We start from the raw sequence: 19,681 nt of genomic DNA, 5'->3' as shown, positions 1-19,681 counted from the left end.
AAGCTCTTTTCTCTAGTAATGTTTATGGGCCAGCAAGTTATCAGTTTTGATGCTAACCTAGGGCATTGTGTTAATAGTTGCTGTCAGGGCCCTTTCACCTATTTATTCTTAGACTGTAAATCTTGGGTTTCAAACCGGGCATTAAAATGGAATAGCAGAGGCTTTGTGTACTATGGCTTGCCTGTAATCCCAGTACACAGGGACAGGGCAGCAGGATTGTTGTGAGTTCAAAGCCAATGTGAGATATAGTTAGCTCAAGGTCGGCCCGAAGTATGTATCGAGATCCTGCCTCAAAGTAAAATAAAACAAAATAGCATAGCAGAGAGGGATCAACTTATCTTGAAGGACAGGGGGCTGGTTTGGGGCTGGAGGTGGGTGAAGCCATGCCATAGCACAGGGTAACTATGGCAAGGTGAGAGGCACAGGTGTGGAAAGCTTTCCTCCTCCCCTCTCTGGACTGGATCTTTAGGATGGTGGAGATGCTCTGGATGTAGGACAAGAGAACCAGGAAGAAGAGGGCCACCAATAGGACAATGTAGAAATCACAATGGCCACTTCACTGCAGGAGGTGTCCACACAGGTCAGCCTGATCACAGCTAGGTATTCACAGGATATATGATCAGTATACTTGTTAGTTCACAAAGGTAACTGAAGTGAAATCGCAGTATGCAGGACAGAGTTTATAAAGCCCTAATCCAAGATGTGATGGCCAATCTAGTACATAGTCCTGAATGTATGATGACTGAGTACCTCAGTGGGTCATACACAGCCACATAGCGGTCATAAGCCATCACTGCCAGGAGAACAAAAATCAATCCCACCCAAAGCCAGGGAGAAAAACAGCTGAGCTGCACAGCTCACAAATGCGACTGGTTTATATTCTGCTAGAAAATGCACCAACAGCTAAGGGGCTATGCTGGTGGCATAAGACATCCACCAGGGACAGTTTGGTGAGAAGGAAGTACCTGGGGCTGTGGAGTCTGCTGTCCAGTCTGATCAGAAGAACAATGAGGAGGTTCCCCAGCACTGTCACCAGGTACAAAGAGTGAGACTTGAATATCCCGGTCACTGGATAGGCCGAGAAGAATAAATTCACTCACCCATGTCTGGTCGTCTGGTCATCTGGTCACCTAGAAGGGCATGGATTATTAATTTGCAGAAAGAGTCATAAAAATAAATTGCTGAGTCAAAGAACCTCAATAATAACTTCTTAAGAATATTCCTAAATGTGGCTTTTCAACATTAGCCAAGTGCTTCAAATGATTCACCAGGCCCAGAACGAGCTAAATTATAGTAAATAATCTATCTGCTAATCAGAGAGATAGTAGTGCTTTAATAGAGATGAAATATGGACTCAGGGAGGTGAAGAAAGCCTAGGAATTTTATTGTGCAATTTTAAAAAGCTCTGTATCTTTTCTGACTTTCCTCAAAATCCAGAGCAGAATGGCTTTGTGCTTGTGATGGCAGTGAGGTGGAGGGACAGAAAGTCCCAAGCTGAAGTGTATACGTCACTTTCCTATGCTGAGACAAAATACCCATCACCTGCAACTTAAAAGGTTTATTTTGTCTCACTGCATTCAATCCATTATAGTCTAACTCCAAGACAGAAATGTTACAGCAGGAGGAAGCTGCTCAGCCCATGTCAATCGGGAAGCAGGGAAAGAAGGGAGGAACCAATGTCAAGAACACATCTACTACTTACTAGCCCCATGTTTTAACAGCACATTCGGTTATGAATCTAGTATAGCGCCCCCTATGATCTTGTTATTTTCCAAAGATTCCATCTCTGAACATATGAAACTTTTGGGGGGAACATTTTATATCTAAACCATAACATCCACTTATCCTGAGTGTTTTGGTTCCTGAATGTCTTCCAAAGATCAATGTCTTAGCAGCTTGCTCTCCAGGTTGCTTTGGAGGTAGAAAATCTTTAAAAGACAGGCCCTGGGAGTTCCCTAAGAGACTGGAATTGAGTGCCTGGATGCTATCCCTCTCCTTTCTCTCTTTGCTCCCTGGTTCATGACGTAAACAGCCTTGCTCTATCACATACTCCTGTCACGATATACTGCTACATCAGAGCCAACAAGCAATACCACTAACCGATCATGGACTGGAAACTCCCAAACAGTAATCCAAACTGAATCACTTATCTCTGGAATTCTTTTATAGTGACAGAAAACTAACTCCTTCCATGTAAAACACCTCATTCCTTTCTTTAACCCCTTTCCCTCCCCTCTTTCATCTCTTTTTCCCCACCCCTACTTGAAAAAGACCCGCCTGCTTACTTCTTACTATCTTTTTATCTTGCTTTTTATTTTAATTTGTGTTTTTCTCATGTAAGAGAAACTATGAGATATATAAGCCTGCATGACTGGTTTATTTCATTTAACATTATGGTCTCTAAGTGCATCTATTTTAATACAAATGACTCACATTTATCTTTCTGTATTGCACAACAGTGCTTCAATGTGGACTACATTTTCTTTATCCACTCATCTCTTGATGGAAATACAGGTCACTTCCAAAATTCAGTTAAGAATGGTCATGCATGGGTATGCATATATCAGTGTAATATATCAGTGATACATTTAACTCTTTCATGAAAATAACTGGAAGAGAGTCATGTGGAATTTCTATTTTTCAGTTTTTTGAGGAATCTGCATACTGATTTCCGTAATAGTTATTCTAGTTACACAGAGCTAGTCCCACCAGCAATAATGTCATTTTTTTCCTTTGCAACCTTGAATATATTTATTATTTTATTTCTTGCCATCCAATCTCTCTGGTATTTCAAGATGTTTTCTTATAAGCCTACTTCAGTTTTACCTTACAGAGAATGTTGAGGGTAATGTTATAGCTAGATCATCCAAGGTGAGGTAGCAATGAAACAGTTACCAGCACATAGATCTTGATGCTACCTTTATATTTTTGTTAGCTATGGCATCTAATCAGTGGTGCCAGCTAATGTAATAGTCCCTCCACAAAGCTTAACTGGTTGTCTGGAGAAGCAGAGTGGAAGTGTAGCCTAGCTTAAATCGATGAAGCTAGCTAGTCCAGTTATTGAACCTCAGAGCAAACCTTCCAAAGACATTGTTCAGGCAAAGAGACACAGTTTTCTGCACATATCACAGAATTATAGAGGCTAGCCCTACCTAGCCCTGGAAGTCAAAAACCAGCTCCACTCAGCCAAAAAGCCCACCCAACAATTCTGCCTCAGCATAGAGATTCCCACATCCACAGAGATTAGAAAAACATATGGGTTCAATATCTTTGACCTAAGAGGTCAAACGCCTGCTCAACTCAGCCAAACTCTACTACAAAGCTCCATCTTAAAAAATAAACAATCTTCAGTCTTGTAGTGCTAAGGGGCAGCTATTTTCCTACTGTGTTTTTATGAGATCACAGGCAAAAGCTAGAAAGATAAAAGGAACAAGAACATATAAGGCAACAGAATGGTCAAAAAGTCAAACATGCATGATGTAAATCTTTATCTCTCCCACAAAAACTGAAAAGAGGAAATTTCAAAAAGATTCAAAGTTACCAGCAGCCAACCTCTCCCAAGCACACATTCCAACTACATATTTAGCTATAAATCCATCAGTGGACCAATCCCCTGGTGAGTATCCTGCCTCAATGATCCAAACCTTCCTCCTAAAGACCCACCAATAAGTCCATGAGGCTTTGGGGGAGCATTTAGAAATAAACCATAACAGTTTTTTATGATTTTTGTTTAAATAAGAATAGCTATTTATCCTTGGAGCTCCATGTCCTTCCATGCTAGGCTTATAAACAATGTTAGCTGGGACATGGGAAGCCCTATGTACAGAAGCAGAACACGTGAAGATAAGTCCTTCTTCCATGCTAGTGAAAATTACTGAAAGACAGAAGAAATAAAATGGTGTTGTCAGTTGAAGTCTTCAGCATGCCTCTCTGAGTAATCAATAGAATAATTATGCATAAAATGTGTAAGGATAAAGAAAACTTGTAGCACTACTGAACAGCCCAGTTGACTTGTCATTTAATGAATGCCCCATTCAACAGTAGACCATGTACGTGTATTCAAATATACATAGAACATTAACCAAAGCAGAATGTATTCAAAAATGTGAAATAAAATTTGAAGTTAATAACAAAGCATATTCTCCACCAAATTTTCTCCACAAATTTAAGTTGAAATTTGAAACAGAATGTCATATGTAAAATATTCAAATATTAGCAAATTAAGCGAACTGCTCCTTTGTGATACATGAGCTACAGAGGAAATTTAAAGAGAAATTTTAAAACTGTTAAATTGAGTAGAAATGAATGCAAACATGAACATTTCTGAGAGAACACAAAATGCTCCTTAGAGAGAAGTATACAGCATTAAAAGCATGTATTACAAAAGAAAATAGGTCCCAAATCTGTCATTGTAATTTCCAACTTAAGAAAGAAGAGAAAGGGCAAATTAAGCCCAGAGGTTTAACGAGCAGATGGAAAGCAAAACAATTTTATAAAATCACTTCCATAACAGAAGAGCATGGAACATTTAATAATGAATTCTATGAAGCACACATTATTATGATACCAAAAAAACAAGACTCTGAAAAGTCATGAAAAGAAAAACTGTAATTCAAAATCTTTGAAGAACAAAACATACAAAAATCATGAACAAAATATTGAGTAAGTCAGGGATTGTGAAGTTAAATGAGTATTTGAAAATTAATCAATGCAGTTCATCATATCAACAGATTAATGAAAAATACATGATTGTTTCAGATGTGTATCATTTAACATCCACTTATAATAAACACTTGTTAAATTTATAGACAGATTCTTCTTCAACCTGATGCCAGTTACAAAAAAAAAAACTTCTACAGTTATTATGTTTAACACTGAATGCTGTGTCATTTCAGTTAGATTCTCAGTTTGGCTAAATTAAGGGACTCCTGGAGAGGGATTTGGCTCAAGGTGCTGCTATAACCTTTGATGTACATCACTGAATGTGTTGCCAGAAAGTGGTGCCTTCTGGGTGAAGAAATCATGTGATGTATAGAGAAAGGTCACAGACTATGCGAACACAGGAAGAGTCACAGAAATGAGGATGTTAAAGAGAAGGAATTGTTAAAGTAACAAGTAAATGCATTGATTTGCAGTAGACAGAGGAGAGGAGTGTATCATGACCCATTTTTTTGCCCAGGGTCTACATCTTTCGTGGTTGAGGCCTCCAGTATCAGGACACATTCAAACATTCTCAGCATCCCCAGCACCAGGGAGCAGGCTCCTTCACCGAGATGCTTTCCTGCCACAATTTGGCATAAGGACTAAGGATGAAAAGAGAGAGTAACTGCCTAGAATTAAACTTGGCGAGGCTTGCACGGGAGCTGTTTCCACAATTGGGAATGATAACACTTCTAGTGATTTTCAAAGCACAGAGAACGTTTACATCTCCCACTGCACTGCTTGGGCCCAGAGGGAACTGCAGTGATGTCTTCATGGAACCAATTATGCAGAATGATTTATGAACATTTTTCTCAGCATTGGCCAAATCCATGTCTGATTCTCAGAGGTTAATTGAGCTACTTAACATCCTTTACTAAAATGCATACCATGCTTAAAGTTTGTATCTATTGCTTTCAACTAGGGTACTAATTGATGATGAGTTACAAACACTTGGAAAGTAACAGAACTGCCACAGTAAACTTGTATTTCTCTTTTCATTTTTAAATTTACCAATTATAACAGAAGGAAGAAAAATCGCTTTATTTTTTTTGTTTATTCATCTGATTCTTCTCCAGAAACTTAGCTCATAAGGAAACATGAAGAAAAGACCTTCAAACAATGAGTCCCAAAATTAACATTTGGTGTTCTGAAGCATTCGTATCACCTGACTTTCTTTTCTGTGCAGATTTACCTCAGGTTTGCCCTATAAAAGAATGACTCGTCACAGATAAGTAGGATAAGGACTTCAAGGCTACTGACAGTTGTTTCTCTGGATGGTATCCAAAGACAGTTCTCTGTCTCTCCAAGTCAACTTCCCTAGCTAAAGAATTTAGAGTTAGTATTAAAAACATATATTTGGGTTGCTTTTCCACCTACCTTTTTTCTCCAAGAAAATCCTAGTGGCTCACACTCTCTTTCCATTGTCTCTGTTTTTGATCTACCATCTGAGACTCAAAAAGAAGCTTCCTGATATATAGAGGCAGATTATTCTTGAAAATGATTTCTAGCTACTGGGCATGGTAGTACATGCCTGTAATCCAAGCTCTCGGGAGGGTGAGATAGGAGGATGGTTGCAAGTTCGAGACCAACCTGTGCTGCAAAATGAGTTCAAGGCCAGCCTAAACTGCATATAGAGACCCTGTCTCAAGAAGAAGAAGAGGAAGACAAAGACGAAGACGGAGACGAAGAAGAAGAGAAGAAGAAGAAAGGGAAAAGGAAAATGATCATCTAATTTTTTCCAACCCTAAAGGCCTTCATTATTTCTATTTGAAGTTATGAGATACAATTAATTTTCTTTCACCAAAAGTTTCTCTATTGACCTACATGATGAATGTAGGTTCATAAGTACTACATGATAGGAACAATGTGTTTCAAAGTATCACTAGCCTATGGCTTGTGCAAATTTTCATGATACCACTTCCATGGAAACCCTGTTTAAATGTCTGACTCCTTCAATAACAAAACATTTTAACATAATACTCAGAAACTATTTTTAAGCTAGCAGATTCCATTCTATCTAACTTGTTGTTCTAAGAACTCAGGAAATATTAAGATGGTGGGAGAGGGGAAAGTGAAAGAATTTAGAGTTGCACCAATTTAGCTTTTACCAGTAAACTTCCTTTCCGAGTCGGGCTTTTCCCTTGGTGAGCAGCGTGCACTCCTTCACCTCACACCTGCCTCTGCTGACTCTCACTCCACAGCAGGCGCTCAGAATCTCCGCACTGCTGACCTCTGTACTGTGCAGATCCATTCCATCTCCTTTAAAGTTTTTCCCAAATTCGTTTCCAAAGCACGATAATCAAAATCAGCCTAGCCCTGGCAAATCTGACTTTTCTAAGTTTATTTCTTTCTATAGACTTTTTACTTCCTTGTACATCCTAAAGTTTGCATGCACTTTAATTATTATTGTGCGTGTCTATCTGTTCCCAATGGGTGGAGGAAAGGATTTTACTTTGTTTTATTCTCTCAGCAATCACTAGCTCCTAGAAAATCCATGGCCTACATAATGACACAATAACATGGTAATGGAGGAATGAAGAAATAAAGTTTTTTTTTTAAATTTTCCACATTGTCCTAGAAATAAGACTTGTCAAATATAAAAAATCTACACTTACCTATGTACATCATCTAAACTGTGTTTGCTTTGTGCATTTATTTCTATGTTTCTCATTTTTATACATGTCACAGATGATGGCCTATATTAGTGAAAATTAAAAACACTCAAATTTTACAGTATTTTTTGTTGTTTTCTAAATTTTTTCATTCACAGAATGAGGGACTTGGTAATAAAAAAAAAACCATCGTATACCTAATAAGGAAAATTAAGATGAAACTACAAGTCCATTCAAAAATAAAATAATCCAGACAACAATTTCAAATATTCACACATTACCCATTACATAGTGAGAGTATCTTGCTTTTGAATAACTAAGAAAGAGGGTTTGGATCATGACAAATCTGGAAGATTAGCTCTAGACTCAGAAATCTAGAGTGTAATATTGACTCAACTATACATATGATTAATCTGAACATTTTAACCTAATGTGCATCAATAACTCATAAAAGTACCATTAGTTAATGTTTCCCGACAACATACATATTATGCTTATTATTATTATTTTGTCTTTTTTGAGACAAGTTCTCACTATGCAGTTCAGGTTGGTCTTTGCACTATGCAGTTCAGGGTTCACTTTGCAGCCCAGGCTGGTCTGGAACTTGCAGTGAATAATCCTCCTGCCTCAGCCTTCTGAGTGCTGGGATTACGGGAGTGCACCACCATACCTGGCATGGATACATATTACTTTCTAAAGTGAGATATAACTTGTATAGAATGAAGTAAATGAATTCACGCTGTCAGGACTACAAATTTTATATTGTATAGAACTATATATTCTTCACCCAAAACAAAATTTAAAAGATTTCCAGCTCTAGAAATTCCCTTTGTACTTCATGCCCCTTTATAGACAAAATAATCCACAAAGACCACAACCTTCTGGTTTTTGTTTAGTTCATATTAGTTTTCCTATTCTTATACTTCATACATTTTTGTAAAAATATGACACACATTTTCCTTTTTTATCACCCAATAGGAGATCTCAAAAAATCATCCACACTGTACCTTCAGCCTCTTGTTCTCTTTTATTACCACAGGATGTTTTAATTCAGGAGCACATCTCATATTACTTATCTGTTTCCTGTTGGTGGCTATGTAAATGTATGAGGAATGTAGCTGTAAACATTCTTGTTCCAGTCTTTTTGTAGACAGATGCTTTAATTTCTTTGGGGTAAATATTGCAAGGGGAATGACTGGTTCCTAGAATTTACATGTGTTGTCTACATGTATATAGATATATAGAAACAGGCAAGAACTGACCTGGGGGAACATGCTAAATGACATTACAACTGGCCTGTGCCATTTTACACTCCCAGTAGCAGTTCAAAGCAGTTCAAGTTGTTCCACAGACTTGCATGCATATGATATAGTTGGATTTCTTTTAATACAGTAATTCTGGTAGGTAGAAATTGTGGCCCATTGTGGTTTTTTGTTTTTGTTTTTGTTTTCAGTGTAGAGAATGAACCAAGGGACTTTGCACTGAGCTACATTCCAGGCCTTTTTTTTTTTTTTTTTTTAACTTTGATACAGGGTCTCACTAACTTGCTAAACTGCCCACGCTGAGCTGGTGATTGCCCTGCGATGATCTCCATGCACTTCATGACAGGCATGGGTCCCCAGTGTTGTGATATTAGTTTGTATTTCCTGGATGGCAAATGACATTGAGTATCTTTTCATGCTGTGCTTCTATGTGACTTTTATATTTTTTTTTCTCACAAAATGACCATCTAAACCTCTTCCTTTTTTATTGAGCTTGTTAATTAATTTGTTAGGGCTACAATTATATTTTAGGTATATTTATATTCTATTGTCAGAAATGTAAATACAGGCATAGATTTATACAGAGTCACATAGAAAATATCTTTATCCCACCACAACCTTGTATTTCTTTTTCTTAACAGCTACTTGCAATGAGTAGAAGTTTTGAATTTTGATAGTTTCTAATAAATGATTTCTCTTTCATAAATAGCACTAATATATCTTCTCCAAAAAGTCTTTGTGTACTTCAAGATCTTAAAGACATCCTCCCATATTTTCTTACAAAAGTGTTGCCAGTTTAGCTTTACATTTCCATATGTGATCAAGTCTCCAGTTATTTATGGTATGTGATATAAGGGCTCCATGGCTCCCAACCTATGGATGCTGAAGTCTTTCATCTAAATGCATTAAAGTTGTTATGTACATGTGTCAAATTCCCACAAGGAATGTAAAGATTATGTATTAAACACAAGTCCTAGTTAAAGTAAGGTTATCAACAACCACAAAAAAAATACTTCAAAACTACAGATAAACATAAGCATGAAAAAAATAGCAGAATAATTGCACATAACCTACTCCCAAATTCCTGTTTTGTTTGGTTTTTGTTGATTTGAGGTTTGTTATTGTTGTGGTTCACCACTTTGTGTTGTGACTAAGTGTCACTTATTTTCTTCAGATTGGCCTTGACCCTGCTATGTAGCCCAGGATAGGATCAAATTCAAGATCCTTCTGCCTTAGCCCCCCAAGTGCTGGGGATACAGGCATGTGCCTCTGCACCTGGCACTTCCTATATAGTTAAATTTGCCTTGAGATTACTTATAATAGACAATAAATGTAAATGCCATGTAAGTAGTTTTCCTATTGCCTTATCTAGGGAACAATCACAAGAAAAAGCATCTATACATGCTCTGTAAAGATACAATTTTTTCCCTAGTATTTCCAGCTCACACTGGTTGAAATCCATGGCTACAGAGATCTGCAGAAGTGGAGGCTGACTGTACTATAAAGCACGGCTCCCTGTCTGTGACCAGAAAGAAGGTCACAGCCCATGATACAGTACTCTGGATACAGTACTCAGGGCATCTGGCCTCAGCAGTGGTCAATATGTTTCCCAAAGATTTGTCTTGACAAACAAATTTGTAAAACAAGATCTAAAAAGATAACATGTATCCCAAGTAATTTAGCTGCTCCCAGAATCATCATAATTATTTATAACAGCACATACAAAAAAAAAAAAGTCCAGCACTAAAAACAATAAAATTTTCTTCTATGCAAAGGGGCGTGAAAATATGACCAATTTTAAGAAGAAATAAAAGAAGGTCCAGTCAGTGTCACAAAAGACACACATTAGCACCATAGGCTTAGGAAACTGCTTTTCAGAACACTACCTGGCTCATCTTGAACCTGGGTATCAACCAAAAAACATTACATAGAGCAATTTAAACTAATGTTTACAAAGAGCAGTAATAATATTTTTGCTGATATTTTTGAAAACATTATTGACTTACATGTATCACTTTCTAATTTTACAGCCTTGAGTGAATCATTTAACATCCAGTAGTAACCTTGCATTTTTTTCTAGGTAATCTTCAAAGAACAGTACCTCCCTCATTTATGTGAGTAAAAGCACAAGATTGGCATCTCTGTAAATTGTGAGATAAAGATATGCAGAAGGATCAATTTACATAATCCATTAAGGTAGCAGTGGAATTGTTTTGGGGGGCTATTGCTTTGGTTTCTGATATGCAAACTCTTGTGCCCTGAAGAGTCATAGCCTCTTATCTTGAGGTTCATACCCAGCTGACATTCCCGGAGCTATTTGCTCTGACATCTCCAAGTGCTCATATCCTGTACATATATGTATTGTACAGAGAACACTATGCAAGGAAACAGGACTGTCTGTTGGCTATAGAGATTGCATATTAGCACCTCGGCTAGCCTTATTTGCAATGCTTAGAGCCAATTGAAGAGAGAAGGAAATGCCGTAGCTAGCCTTTTACATATCAGTATAAGGAAATGAGTTTTCAAATCATCAAAGTCACAGTAGCTGTTTAGGATTCAAAGGGAGTCACTGGAGTTGTCTCCCACAAGTAAAAGCAGTTCTATGCATGTTAAATTCTTAGCCCAAGAGCTAAAGCTATATGACAATCAAGAAATAGTAACTATTTTAAAATTTTATTTTCATGTATAGAATTCATTATCTCATATTTTACTGTGCTTGTGTGTGGTTTTTATTTATGATTTATTTTTATTTTAAAAGAAAAAAGAACAAAAACAATGATATAGAATTTCAAAACAACATAATATGAGCTTAACAATGGTTAATGTGTTGCCTATTATCTTCAAAGTAGTTGCCCAGATTACAAAACATAGGCTTGAGAAAATGATCAAACAGTGAAAGCTCATGTTTTAAATTGTTGATTTCTGGTGCCTTCTCAAAGAGTAGGAATCTTTGCTTGTTCACTGATATACTTCCAATGCCCACATCAGTACCTGTACACAATGTGCAAAAATTATGTTTTAGAGGCCTTTGTGGCTATAAAGGGATGATACAAGGAAATCATGCAATGAAACAGTCTTATATCATGATTATTATTATAGTTGTTACACAAATCTACACATATAATAAGGCCATATATGCATAAATAAGTATACAAAGCTGACAAAATCTATAAGAGCTCTGCGGACCTTAGGAATGTTTTCTGATTGTGATATGTATTATAATTATACAGGATACTACTACTGGTAAAGTTAGGGAAAGATACATAGGACCTCACAATACATTTTCTTTTTGCAATTTCCTATAAATTCATAATTATTTCAAAACAAAATTTTTAAAAGTTTCTGAACAAATTAATAAGGCAGAAATGGTGAGTATATCTTTTTTGGCAAGTATATCTTTAAAATAGCAAGCTATAGAGCTGGGGATTTAGCTCAGTGGCATAAGCGCCTGCCTTGCAAGCAGGCAGCCGTGAGTTTGATCCCCGGTACCAATAAAAAGGAAAAAGACCAAAAAAAAAAAAAAAAAAATAGCAAGCTTAAAAAGGAAGAGGTAAATATTTAATAATATTTTAATAAAATAATTAATAAATGTTTAATAAAGTCAAAATTTAATATTAGATTTTTTGGCACTTGAAATAAAGATTTACTGTAGCTACTTTTTCCTTAAATTCTTCATGGAAAAAATTAACATTAATGTTTCATTTATTCCTCTATTTTACTCTAGCTATCCATTCTGTCTCACACTGCAACAGACCATCAGGTAATCCTTGCAATGGAAAGCAACCCACTCTCCAATCCCAGCCCCCTAAGCAGAGCGCCTACTTGCTCTAAGGTGGAACAGTGTCAACAGATCATTACTTACCATGCATCCAAGTAAAGAAGCTGCTTTGAGATTTTCTAACAAAAGTAGTCCCTGTGGAAAACTAGTGTAAATCTCCTGCTTCCCTTCTCCCATTGCCATGGTCTATTTGCCCTGCTTAGCATTTGAAAATCACTGAAACAGATTTGGTTTGCTTTTTAGTTCCTTTGCCTAAAGGAAATATTTTCTTTGGTGCCACCCACCTAAAACGGAAAGAGATGCTCAGGGAGCAGGGCCTCCTAATGCCATTGCACAGCCCTGGCCGTGACTAATTCTTTCCATTCCCAAAAGCCATTCAGCTTTCAAGTATTAAATGGTATTTATGCGTTTTAATGGAGAACAAAACCCTCCTTGCTTCTCCTTATGCTTCCTCACCTGACACCCACTCACATCCATTCTCAACAGCCTGTTGGAAGGAGCAGCTTCTGAGGCTGCTGGTGATGGTGCTGCAGAGAAAAACTTCAAAACCAATGTCCAAGAAAGAGCTTGATAAATATAAATGAAGAGGGAACCAAGAGTCGGAGCGAAGGAAGAGGGAAAAGGAGGAGAAGGGGAGGTGAGAAGAATTAAGGTGAGCTCTGTACGTGTATCAACTCCCCATGATAAAGACAAGCATTATGGATTGCAAACCTCTACTAATAAAAATAAACAGACAAAATAAAGCACATTTTACCAAGTCTAAAATATTTGAAATGATCTTATAATTTATTTCACAGTCCTATGACTTTCCTGGGTGTGGAAGCTCTACTAGATATGCCCTTAAACCTCACTGAAACAGAAACACCCCAAAGCAAAGTCCCAAACCCCTGGACTTCCAGCCCAGTGCAGAAGGAAGGAAAGAGACTTCTGCAGGCATAACTGTCCTTTTTGTGCGCTTTCCCTACCTTACTTTTTAAACCTTCCAGTTATTTGTCTTCTTGTTATTGTCTGAAGGTGAACCTTACTCTAAGCACATTTTAAACTGGAGCTGCAGAACAGAGAAGAGTTTTTGTCTCTAAGACAGCAAAAGCAGGGAGAGCTAAAGGTAGAAACTAGCCTTCCTGCCCCTTTTATGGTATCCAGACTGGTGGGATTAGGGAGGTGCCAATCTAATCAGTGGGCTGACCCAGCAATCAGTCACCCTTAATCCCAGCACTCTTTATCCCAATATGGTGCTCTGAATCATTCACAAACTCTAAGTTCAGCTGCCTCCAAAAAAGCCCCAGCTAAAAGTGTGTGAGGTTTTCAGGGTACATCCAGACACAAACCATAACAGAAGCTACGAGACCAAAGGTGGCAAAAATTCCTATAATGCTTTGGTTTTCATTTTTCACTTCTCAGAATTTCTTAGTCCTTGTCCTTTCCTTTGGTCTTGTACTGTGTTGAAAGGGGACTCCTTTCCACTCCAAAAATTTTGATGCCAATAGAAAGTATCACATAGGATGCAATGGCAGAACTCCTGGTGTTCTCTTTCCGCCTGTTCTTTCCATCACCTGGAGCTCAGCACTTTTGCCCATTGGCTCCTCCGTGATGCCTCACCCAGCATTCTCCCTTGGCACACAGGCCTGGGTGCAGGCTCAGCACAAGGGGACAGAAAAAGGACTCTTTGATCTGTTCTTCCCACCCCACTTCCCTTCAACTCTATATCTATACCTTTAGAGAGGCAAATTTAAAAAAGAATAAAAAGGCATCTTATTTAAGCCCCCAAAAATCTAATATTTTGGAAACTAATCCTAATGTGTATATATTGTTAACTCTTATTTTATTTCACAGTCTGCTCCTGATATTCGTGCAAAATTACAAAAGGTTGAACATGGCCCTCAAATTCCACAAGGGGATCTACTTAAATTAGCCTTCCATATCTTCAACAATAGAGATAAGCTTCAAAAAGAGGAAAAGCAAGCTCAAAAATTAAAGTTTGCTAAATATCAGTCTGACCTCTTAGCAGTGGCACTCGGAGCTTCCAAGACAAAAAATCCACAACAAGGTGTGGCTGCCGGAGTCCCCCCCAGACCATGCTTCAAATGCAGCAAACAAGGACATTGGGCAAGAGACTGCCCTAACCCTGGCATTCCTCCTGGGCCCTGCCCATACTGCAACATTAAAGGGCATTGGAAGAGCGATTGTCCAAATGCCAGTGAGCAACTAGGCCATCCTCTAATCCCTCGCCCTCACAGAGACTTCGTCAATGCCAGATTCATCGCTGACTAGGACTTGCTGCAGAAAATTGATGGGGCTTGGGGCTTAGAGCCCCCTACTCCGGTAAACTTGTCAGAGCCCCAAGTCTCACTGGAGGTCTCAGGCAAAATAATATCTCTGCTTGTGGATACAGGGGCGACTTATAGTGTACTTCCTGAATTTTCAGGACCCTGTGGTAAGTCTTCAATTTCTGTTGTGGGCGTTGATGGCCAGCTGAATCAATCTTTGCAGACTGGGCCTATCCCATGTATATTCCAGGCTCTTTTCTTTACTCATAGCTTCCTAGTAATCCCAACATGTCCCACACCCCTTTTAGGTAGAGACCTTCTTCAAAAGCTTATTTTTTCCTTCACTTTCTCTCTCCCCACAGCTCTAATCCCCCAAACAGCCTCACAATGCATAGCAAAGCCATTCCCCCCTCTTCCTCCTTCTCTGGTTGACCCCATGGTTTGGGACACATCCAATCCCACTCTGGCTACACATGCCACACCTGTTTTAATCCGCCTCAAGGATCCCTCAATTTTTCCCTGCGTTCCCCAATACCCCGTAGCTCTCCAACATTTAAGGGGACTTAAACCCATAATTAAGTGGCTTTTAAAAAATGGTTTCCTTAAACCTACCCATTCACCCCACAATACTCCCATTCTCCCAGTACTCAAGCCTGATGAGTCCTATCGCCTGGTATAGGACCTTAGGGTAATTAACAGTGCTGTTACCCCAACTCACCCAGTGGTGCGAAATCCTTATACCATGCTTTCTCATATCCCTCCCTCCACTACTCACTTTACAGTTACAGATCTTAAAGATGCCTTTTTCACTATCCCCCTACACCCTGATTGCCAGAACCTCTTTGCATTTACATGGACTGACCCAGACACTCTTAGGTCTCAACAACTTACTTGGACAGTGATCCCCCAAGGGTTCAGAGATAGTCCCCACTTCTTTAGTCAGGCTCTCGCTACTGACCTCACAGAACTTGATCTCAAACTTAGTGTTCTTCTTCAATATATAGACGACCTCCTATTATGTTCTCCATCCTATATGTTAACCATACACCACTCAGCAGTCTTCTTAATTCCCTTGCTAGTCATGGATAAGGGTGTCTCCTGCTAAAGCCCAGATAGACTCCCCAAAAGTCAAATACCTAGATCTCACTCTCACCCCCACCACTCGCTCCATCACCTCAGATCGTAAGGCAATTCTTCATGATCTCCAGGTGCCCACAACTAAACAGCAGGTTACATCTTTCCTAGGTTTAGCTAATTTATTTTGTCTCTGGATTCCTAACTTTGCAGCCCTAGCTCAATCCCTCTACAAGGCCGCTAAGGGTCCCTTATCAGAACCCCTGGATCCTACTAGGCCCATATATGCCTCCTTTCAAAAATTAAAAGAGGCTCTCCTAAAAGCTCCAGCTCTTACCCTTCCTGATCCCACCCAACCTTTCATCCTATACACTACTTGTCAGGGCCACAATGCTACAGTGTACTAGGACACAAAAAAGGACCTTCTTTTCAAGCAGTAGCTTACTTGTCAAAACAGATCACACAGTAAAAGGATGGGCTCCTTGTCTCCGAGCTCTTGCAGCTGCAGCCCTCCTGACACAGGAAGCTAAAAAGTTTACATTAGGACAATCTTTTACAGTACACTCACCTCATCACCTACATGACCTTATCTCACATAAGGTGCACCCTGCCCTAATGACCCCTTCTCACCTTCAACAGGTACACTTAGCTCTCTCTCAAGACCCTTGCATCTCTATTGCAACTAGTGGTCGTCTTCATGTAGCCACCTTACTCCCACCTCAGAGGGCCATCCTCACCATGACTGTATAGAGTTTTTACAGATGACTCCCACCCCTTTCCCTCGCATCAGTAGCACACCTCTTTCCTTGGCCTTTGACACATGGTTCATAGATGGCAGTTCAACAAACACAGACAACCAAAAGAAGGCAGGATATGCAATAGTTAACCAGTCAAAAGTTATAGAGGCAAATCCACTGCCACCTGGAAACTCTTCCCAGAGGGCAGAACTTATTGCCCTTACAAGGGCCCTTACACTAGCAAAAGACAAGATTATAAATATATACACTGACTCAGAGTATACATTTAGCATTTTATACTCTCATGCCTCTATCTGGCAAGAACAGGGTTTTATTTCCACTCAAGGAACCCCCATTATTAATGCTCCCCTTATCCTTAAACTTCTAGAGGCAGCCCAACTTCCAAAGCAGGCAGCAGTTGTTCATTGCAGAGGACACCAAAACTCTACAGATCCTATTGCTCAAGGCAATGCCTTTGCAGATTCACAAGCCAAGTTAGCTGCACAAGGGCCCTGCCCTTCTCATCTTCTCCCGTTAGTCCCAAACAGTCTACCTCAGCCCGATTATTCACCAGAACAGTTACAGCTACTTCAAAAACCAGGTTACACACAAAACACTCAGGGATGAATTTTCCAGGGATCTAAACTTATTCTCCCACATCAACAGGCCTCAGATATCATCACTGACTTACACAACTGTTTTCATATAGGATCACAGGCCGTATACAAACTCTTAGCCCCAATAGTCACACACACTTCTGTAAAAGCTATCATTCTTAAGATTACTCACACCTGTGATCTCTGTGCCAGAACCTCTCCTCAGGGACCCATGGCACCCCTTTCCTTTCCTACCCATCAGTTTCAAGGACACACTCCTGGTCAGGACTGGCAGATAGATTTTACACACAAGCCCCGCCACAAGACTCAAATATCTTCTCACCTTTGTTTGTACCTTTTCAGGATGGATAGAAAGAAGCCTTTCCCACAACCAGGGAAACTGCTGATGTAGTTACCAAAATCATATTACAAGAAATCTTTTCAAAGTTTGGTCTACCTCAGAGTATTCAGTCAGATAATGGTCCTGCCTTTATTTCTCAGATCACTCAACAAGTATCCTCAAGCTTACACATCACCTGGCACCTACACATCCCATACCATCCGCAATCCTCAGGAAAAGTAGAAAAGGCAAATGGCCTCATAAAGACACACCTTACAAAACTGACTTTAGAACTACACCAACCTTGGCCTCAACTTTTGCCCTTAGCCTTAGCCAAGCTCAGAACACTTCCCCAGGCTACTACTTTCTTAAGTCCTTTTGAACTTATGTATGGCAGGCCATTCTTACTCCACAATCTTCCTACTCCCCAAAATCTCCCTCCCCTGGCTGACTATGTCCCAGTCCTCTCCTTCCTCCAACACCTGTTGCGACAACATGCTGATCTCTGCCTTCCACAACCCTCTGGAGAGGCCAAACCAGATCCTCCCATATCCCCAGGAGATCTAATTTATCTCAAATGTTCTAAATCCACAGGACTACAACCAAGGTGGAGTGGCCCTTACCTGGTATACTTGGCTACCCCTATAGTGGTCAAAGTTGCTGAACTCCCATCCCGGTTTCACATCACTCAGGCTAAGAGGTGCCCTTCCAGCCCTAAATCTGATCATTCTGAGTGGTCATCTCATCTTCTGTCACCCACCCATCTCCATTTCACGAAGGCCTCACAGCCACAGTTAACAGGCTAAGTCATGTTTTGTTATCCAATTTGGTTCCTAATCTCTTATTTCTATTAATGATCATTTTTACAGCAGGACTCTTCACAGTCTTTCCTAGAGACTCCCACATCATGCATAAGATCATCTTCATAATGTTCTATGTGATAACTGTCGTGGTTCTTTCTACCCTTGGCTGTCTGGTTAAACGTGACATCCCTGAAAACCTAAGCCCTTACCTTCCCTATACTGGTACAGCCACCGTCTCCCCTGCTCCCCCTATTTTTTCAGCTCAACTCCTAGACGGGAGACAAGTTTTACACACCTCCCCTTGTAACTTTTATGCTTTCAGATGGGGAAGTAATCACCTCTCATAATTTCACTCCTTCTAACCTCACACTTATTTTTCAGAATTCTACCTCACTATGATAATAATCCTACCTCAACGTCATCCTGATAGAATAACATGTCTAAATCAAAGGCACCTTTCTCTCTACCTCACCTGAGTCCTTAAATATGACAGTGCCATGTCTCCTCATAACATCATGTCTCTTTGTTTTTCCAGTCTGACATATGTGCATTCACCAGTGAAGTTGTCCTGGCTAAAACGCCTGGCATCAGCGTCCACCTGGGCATCAACCATCATCCCATCGACTCCCTTAGGCTCCAGTACAGCACCTCCTGCCAGCAAGAAGTAGTTAAAGAGAGAAATCTTCACCCCTTTTCATAATAATCATAAGACAGGATATGAAAGGGTTGTTGGCCCAGACCGGACATTGTAGCCAAGAAAAAGACCTCAGCCAGAATCAGAGAGCTCCTGTCTCCCCCGCCCTTAGAGATTTACCTGTAACTCTATACCACCCCCATCCCTTGGATTCTTCCCCTGGCACAAAACGTGTGCCAATGAAATACCTGTGCATCTCTAATAGCCTTAGGGCACTGCCCTAAGCTTAGTCTACTTATATTCCCCCATGCCACGTGTCTGAGAGAGAGATAGCCAGACTTCAGCGGCTGGCATGCCAGTCATCTCTCTCCGTGTTCTCAGAATAAAGGCCTCTTTTGTTTTATACTTCTCATCTTTTGGAAATATTTTTCATCTTTTGGAAATAATCCTATCATATATGATACTGTTTTGATTTAGCAAATAAAGGTTTCTGTTGTTACTCTTCACATGAAGGTTTGAACAAACCCAAAGAAATAAGCTTTCTGCACATTAATGAATGTGTCAAAGATGAGTATTGAAAAACAATGGTGTGGTACTCCTGCAATAGATAAAGAACAAATGATCCTGTGTATGAATGGATAAAAAGGAATATAGAAATGCTCCAGTAAACAAATAACAAATGATACGACACAAAATTATGCAAGAAAAAATGGCAGATGTGTGGACTTAGTGATGTCATCACCACTACATTTGGATAAAGTGAGTTTATGGTGTTGTAAGGTTGGATGCAGATAATTAAAATAGTATTACATAGCAGAACTGCAGAACTGAAGAGCTAAAGAGAAATTTTGGCTAAAGAAATGACTCTTGCCAGCTG

The 19,681-nt window shown here is 39.5% G+C and overlaps 1 pseudogene; it reads right to left on the bottom strand.

The window, feature by feature from the left end:
- Window positions 1-334: 334 nt before the first annotated feature.
- Window positions 335-18,592, bottom strand: LOC100724498 (olfactory receptor-like protein OLF3; annotated as a pseudogene).
- Window positions 18,593-19,681: the final 1,089 nt, after the last annotated feature.

The sequence above is a fragment of the Cavia porcellus genome, unplaced genomic scaffold, assembly GCF_034190915.1.
Source record: "Cavia porcellus strain 051 isolate PalLab524CR breed Dunkin Hartley unplaced genomic scaffold, mCavPor4.1 scaffold_6, whole genome shotgun sequence".
NCBI lineage: Eukaryota > Metazoa > Chordata > Mammalia > Rodentia > Caviidae > Cavia > Cavia porcellus.
The sequence above is the reverse complement of the archived record's forward strand: the minus strand, read 5'-3'. Positions and strand labels throughout refer to the sequence as shown.